Source organism: Carcharodon carcharias, assembly GCF_017639515.1.
Source record: "Carcharodon carcharias isolate sCarCar2 chromosome 27 unlocalized genomic scaffold, sCarCar2.pri SUPER_27_unloc_1, whole genome shotgun sequence".
Taxonomy (NCBI): Eukaryota; Metazoa; Chordata; class Chondrichthyes; order Lamniformes; family Lamnidae; genus Carcharodon; species Carcharodon carcharias.
This window is the reverse complement of record NW_024470624.1, coordinates 868,349-875,340: the sequence shown is the minus strand read 5'-3', so window position 1 is coordinate 875,340 and position 6,992 is coordinate 868,349. Positions and strand designations below refer to the sequence as shown.

The following is a 6,992-nucleotide window of genomic DNA, read 5'->3' as shown; positions in this document are numbered from 1 at the left end:
CTGCAGAGACACCAGCGGGTTTACACCGGGGAGAGGCCATTCACCTGCTCTGAGTGTGGGAAGGAATTCACTCGGTTATCCCATCTGCAGAGACACCAGCGGGTTCACACTGGAGAGAGGCCATTCACCTGTTCGGTGTGTGGGAAGGGATTCACTCGGTCGTCCCACCTGCAGAGACAGCAGCGAGTTCACACTGGGGACAGACCCTTCACCTGTTCTGACTGTGAAAGGGATTCACTCAGTTATCCCACCTGCAGAGACAGCAGCGAGTGTACACCGGGGAGAGACCATTCACCTGTTCCGTGTGTGGGAAGGGATTCAGGCGGTCATCCTACCTGCAGAAACACCAGCGAGTTCACATCGGGGAGAAGCCGTTCACCTGCTCCAAGTGTGGGAAGGGACTCAGTGATTCATCCGAGCAGCTGAGACACCAGCGAGTTCATACCGTGGAGAAACCGTTCACCTGCTCTGAGTGTGGAAAGAGGTTCACTGATTTACCCGCACTGCGGATGCGTCAGCCAGTTCACACAGCGGAGAGGCCATTCACCTTTTCTGTGTGTGGCAAGGGATTTAGTGATTCATCCTCCCTGCTGACTCACCAGCGAGTTCACACCGGGTAGAGGCCATTCACCTGCTCTGAGTGTGGGAAGGGATTCACTCGGTCGTCCCACCTGCTGAGGCACCAGACAGTTCACACTGGGGAGAGGCCATTCACCTGCTCTGAGTGTGGGAAGGAATTCAGTCAGTCGTCCCACCTGCTGAGGAACCAGACAGATCACACCGGGGAGAGGCCGTTCACCTGCCCTGAGTGTGGGAAGGGATTCACTCGGTCATCCCATCTGCTGACACACCAGCGAGTTCGCAGGAAGGAGAGACCGTTCACCTGCTCCAAGTGTGGGAAGGGATTTAGTGATTCATCCGAGCAGCTGAGACACCAGCAAGTTCACACCGGGGAGAGACCGTTCACCTGCTCTGAGTGTGGCAAGGGAATCACTGATTTATGCGCCCTGCGGATGCATCAGTGAGTTCCCACTGGGAAGAGACCATTCACTTGTTCTGAGTGTGGGAAGGGATTTAGTGATTCATCCTCTCTGCTGACTCACCAATGAGTTCACAAGGAGGAGAGACCATTCACCTGGTCTGAGTGTGTAAAGGGATTAATTCTGTCATCTGAACTGTAGAGACACCAGCGAGTTCACACAGGGGAGAGGCCATTCACCTGCTCTGAGTGTGCGAAGGGATTCACTCAGTTATCTCACCTGCAGATACACCAGCGAGTTCACACCGGGGAGAGGCTATTCACCTGCTCTGATTGTGGGAAGGGATTCACTCAGTTCTCCCACTTGCAGAGACACCAGCGAGTTCACACCGGGGAGGGGTGATTCACCTGCTCTGATTGTGGGATGGGATTCACTCAGTTCTCCCACCTGCACAGACAGCAGTTAGTTCACACCGGGGAGAGACCATTCACCTGTTCTTAGTGTGGAAAGGGATGTAGTGATTCATCTTCCCTGCTCACTCACCAGTGAGTTCACAGCGGGGAGAGGCCATTTTCCTGCTCGGATTGTGGGAAGGGATTCACTCAGTTCTCCCACCTGCAGAGACACCAGCGAGTTCACACCGGGGAGAGGCTATTCACCTGCTCTGATTGTGGGAAGGGATTCACTCAGTTCTCCCACCGGCAGAGACACCAGCGAGTTCACACCGGGGTGGGGCCATTCACCTGCTCTGATTGTGGGATGGGATTCACTCAGTTCTCCCACCTGCAGAGACAGCAGTTAGTTCACACCGGGGAGAGACCATTCACCTGTTCTTAGTGTGGAAAGGGATTTAGTGATTCATCTTCCCTGCTCACTCACCAGTGAGTTCACAGCGGGGAGAGGCCATTCACCTGCTCTGAGTGTGGGACGAGATTCACTCGGTTGTGTGACCTGCTGGCACACCACCTGGGGAGAGGCCGTTCACCTGCTCTGAGTGTGGAAAGAGATTCACTGATTCATCCGCCCTGCGGATGCATCGGCGAGTTCACCCCGGGGTGAGACCTTTCACCTGCTCAGAGTGTGGGCAGGGATTCACTCAATTATCCCACCTGCAGAGACAGCAGCGAGTTCACACTGGGGAGAGACCCTTCACCTGTTCTGAGTGTGAAAGGGATTCACTCAGTTATCCCACCTGCAGAGACACCAGCGAGTGTACACCGGGGAGAGACCATTCACCTGTTCCGTGTGTGGGAAGGGATTCAGGCGGTCATCCTACCTGCAGAAACACCAGCGAGTTCACATCGGGGAGAAGCCGTTCACCTGCTCTGAGTGTGGGAAGGGACTCAGTGATTCATCCGAGCAGCTGAGACACCAGCGAGTTCATACCGTGGAGAAACCGTTCACCTGCTCTGAGTGTGGAAAGAGGTTCACTGATTTACCCGCACTGCGGATGCGTCAGCCAGTTCACACCGCGGAGAGGCCATTCACCTTTTCTGTGTGTGGCAAGGGATTTAGTGATTCATCCTCCCTGCTGACTCACCAGCGAGTTCACACCGGGTAGAGGCCATTCACCTGCTCTGAGTGTGGGAAGGGATTCACTCGGTCGTCCCACCTGCTGAGGCACCAGACAGTTCACACTGGGGAGAGGCCATTCACCTGCTCTGAGTGTGGAAAGGAATTAATTCTGTCATCTCACCTTAGAGATACCAGCGAGTTCACACCAGGGAAAGGCCATTCAGCTGCCCTGAGTGTGAGAAGGGGTTTAGTGATTCATCCTCCCTGCTGACTCACCAGCGAGTTCACAGTGGTTTGAGGCCATTCACCTGCTCTGACTATGGGAAGAGATTCACTCAGTTATCCCACCTGCAGAGACACCAGCGAGTTCACACCAGGGTAAAGCGGTTCATCTGCTCTGAGAGCAGGAAATGATTCACTTGTTCATCCCATCAGCTAACACACCAGCGAGTTCACATCGGGGAGAAGCCGTTCACCTGCTCTGAGTGTGGGAAGGGATTCACTCGGTCATCCCAGTTGCTGAGGCACCAGACAGTTCACACTGGGGAGAGACGTTCACCTGCTCTGAGTGTAGGAATGGATTCACTTGGTCATTCCATCTGCTGACTCACCAGCGGGTTCACACCGGGGAGAGTATATTCACCTGTTCTGAGTGTGGAAAAGGATTTAGTGATTCATCCTCCCTGCTGACTCACCAGCGAGTTCACAGCGGGGAGAGACCATTTAGCTGCTCTGACTGTGGGAAAGGATTCACTTGGTAATCCTACGTGCTGACATACCGGCGAGTTCATACCGGGGACTGACTGATGTGCTCAGAATGTGGGAGAGATTCACTTGGTGGTGTGATCTGCTGGCACACCAGCAGGTTCACACTGGGGAGAGGCCGTTCCGCGTGTGGGAAGGGATTCACTCGGTCGTCCCACCTGCAGAGACACCAACGGGTTTACACCGGGGAGAGGCCATTCACCTGCTCTGAGTGTGGGAAGCGATTAATTCTGTTGTCCCACCTGCAGAGACACCAGCGATTTTACACTGGGGTGAGGCCATTCACCTGCTCTGAGTGTGGGAAGGAATTCACTCGGTCGTTCCACCTGCTGAGGCACCAGACAGTTCACACTGGGGAGAGGCCATTCACCTGCTCTGAGTGTGGGAAGGGACTCAGTGATTCATCCGACCAGCTGAGCCACCAGCGAGTTCACACTGTGGAGAAACCGTTCACCTGCTCTGAGTGTGGGAAGGGATTCACTCGGTCATCCCAGTTGCTGAGGCACCAGACAGTTCACACTGGGGAGAGGCGTTCACCTGCTCTGAGTGTAGGAATGGATTCACTTTGTCATTCCATCTGCTGACTCACCAGCGGGTTCACACCGGGGAGAGTACATTCACCTGTTCTGAGTGTGGAAAAGGATTTAGTGATTCATCCTCCCTGCTGACTCACCAGCGAGTTCACAGCGGGGAGAGACCATTTAGCTGCTCTGACTGTGGGAAAGGATTCACTTGGTCATCCTACCTGCTGACATACCGGCGAGTTCATACCGGGGACTGACTGATGTGCTCAGAATGTGGGAGAGATTCACTTGGTGGTGTGATCTGCTGGCACACCAGCGGGTTCACACTGGGGAGAGGCCGTTCCGCGTGTGGGAAGGGATTCACTCGGTCGTCCCACCTGCAGAGACACCAACGGGTTTACACCGGGGAGAGGCCATTCACCTGCTCTGAGTGTGGGAAGCGATTAATTCTGTTGTCCCACCTGCAGAGACACCAGCGATTTTACACTGGGGTGAGGCCATTCACCTGCTCTGAGTGTGGGAAGGAATTCACTCGGTCGTTCCACCTGCTGAGGCACCAGACAGTTCACACTGGGGAGAGGCCATTCACCTGCTCTGAGTGTGGGAAGGGATTAATTCTGTCATCTCACCTTAGGGACACCAGCGAGTTCACAGCATGGAAAGACCATTCACCTGCTCTGAGTGTGGGAAGTAATTCACTCAGTTACCCCACCTGCAGATACACCAGCGAGTTCATACCGGGGAGAGGCCATTCACCTGGTCTGAGTGTGGGAAGGGGTTTAGTGATTCATCCTCCCTGCTGACTCACGAGCGAGTTCACAGTGGGGAGAGGCCATTCAGCAGCTCTGACCGTGGGAAGGGATTCACTCAGTTTCCGACCTGCAGATACACCAGCGAGTTCACATTAGGGAGAAGCCGTTCACCTGCTCCAAGTGTGGGAAGGGACTCAGTGATTCATCTGAGCAGCTGAGACACCAGCGAGGTCATACCGTGGTGAAACCGTTCAGCTGCTCTGAGTGTGGGAAGGAATTAATTCTGTCATCTCACCTTAGACACACCAGCGAGTTCACAGCAGGGAGAGGCAATTCACCTGCTGTGAGTGTGGGAAGAGATTCACTCGGTTGTGTGACCTGCTGGCACACCAGCTGGGGAGAGGCCGTTCACCTGCTTTGAGCGTGGAAAGAGATTCACTGATTTATCCGCCCTGCGGATGCATTGGCGAGTTCACACCGGTGAGAGAGCCTTCACCTTCTCTGAGTGTGGGAAGGGATTCACTCAGTTATCCCACCTGCAGAGACACCAGACAGTTCCCACTGGGGAGAGGCTGTTCACCTTCTCTGAGTGTAGGAAGGGATTCACTTGGTCATTCCATCTGCTGACTCACCAGCGAGTTCACACCAGGGAGAGTCCGTTCACCTGTTCTGAGTGTGGGAAGGGATTTAGTGATTCATCCTCCCTGCTGACTCACCAGCGATTTCACACCGGGTAGAGCCCATTCACAAGCTCTGAGTGTGGATTAATTCTGTCAACACACCTGCAGAGACACCAGCGGGTTTACACCGGGGAGAGGTCATTCACCTGTTCTGAGTGTGGGAAGGGATCCACTTGGTCGGCTTACCTGCTGAGGCACCAGACAGTTCACACTGGGGAGAGGCCGTTCACCTGCTGTGAGTGTGGGAAGGTGTTTAGTGATTCATCCTCCCTGCTGACTCACCAGTGAGTTCACAGCGGGGAGAGACCATTTAGCTGCTCTGACTGTGGGAAAGGATTCACTCGGTCATCCTACCTGCTGACACACCAGCGAGTTCATACCGGGGACTGACTGATGTGCTCAGAATGTGGGAGAGATTCACTTGGTGGTGTGATCTGCTGGCACACCAGCGGGTTCACACTGGGGAGAGGCCATTCACCTGCTCTGAGTGTGGGAAGGGATTAATTCTGTTGTCCCACCTGCAGAGACACCAGCGGGTTTACACCGGGGAGAGGCCATTCACCTGCTCTGAGTGTGGGAAGGAATTCACTCGGTTGTTCCACCTGCTGAGGCACCAGACAGTTCACACTGGGGAGAGGCCATCCGCCTGCTCTGATTGTGGGAAGGAATTAATTCTGTCATCTCACTTTAGAGACACCAGCGAGTTCACAGCATGGAAAGGCCATTCACCTGCTCTGAGTGTGGGAAGGAATTCACTCAGTTATCCCACCTGCAGATACACCAGCGAGTTCACACCGGGGAGAGGCCATTCACCTGATCTGAGTGTGGGAAGGTGTTTAGTGATTCATCCTCCCTGCTGACTCACCAGCGAGCTCACAGTGTGTAGAGGCCATTCACCTGCTCTGACTGTGGGAAGAGATTCACTCAGTTATCCCAACTGCAGAGACACCAGCGAGTTCACACCAGGGAAAGGCCGTTAATCTGCTCTGAGAGCAGGAAAGGATTCACTCGGTCATCCCATCTTTTGACATTCCAGCGAGTTCACATTGGGGAGAAGCCGTTCACCTGCTCCAAGTGTGGGAAGGGACTCAGTGATTCATCTGAGCAGCTGAGACACCAGCGAGTTCATACCGTGGAGAAACCGTTCACCTGCTCTGAGTGTGGGAAGGGATTAATTCTGTCATCTCACCTTAGACACACCAGCGAGTTCACAGTGGGTAGAGGCCATTCACCTGCTCTGACTGTGGGAAGAGATTCACTCGGTTGTGTGACCTGCTGGCACACCAGCTGGGGAGAGGCCGTTCACCTGCTCTGAGTGTGGGAAGAGATTCACTCAGTTATCCCACCTGCAGAGACACCAGCGAGTTCACACTGGGGAGAGGCTGTTCACCTACTCTGAATGTGAAAGGGATTCACTCAGTTATCCCATCTGCAGATACACCAGCGAGTTCACAGCGTGGAGAGGCCATTCACCTGCTCTGAGTGTGGGAATGGGTTTAGTGATTCATCCTCCCTGCTGACTCACCAGCGAGTTCACAGTGGGGAGAGGCCATTCACCTGCTCTGACTATGGGAAGAGATTCACTCAGTTATCCCACCTGCAGAGACACCAGCTAGTTCACACCAGGGTAAAGCGGGTCATCTGCCCTGAGAGCAGGAAATGATTCACTTGGTCATCCCATCAGCTAACACACCAGCGAGTTCACAACAGGGAGAAGCCGTTCACCTGCTCCAAGTGTGGAAAGGGACTCAGTGATTCATCTGAGCAGCTGAGACA

The 6,992-nt window shown here is 54.3% G+C and overlaps 1 pseudogene; it reads left to right on the top strand.

Annotated features, from left to right (window-relative positions):
• Window positions 1-2,011: 2,011 nt before the first annotated feature.
• LOC121273582 lies at window positions 2,012-4,041 on the top strand (annotated as a pseudogene).
• The last annotated feature ends 2,951 nt before the right edge of the window (window positions 4,042-6,992 follow it).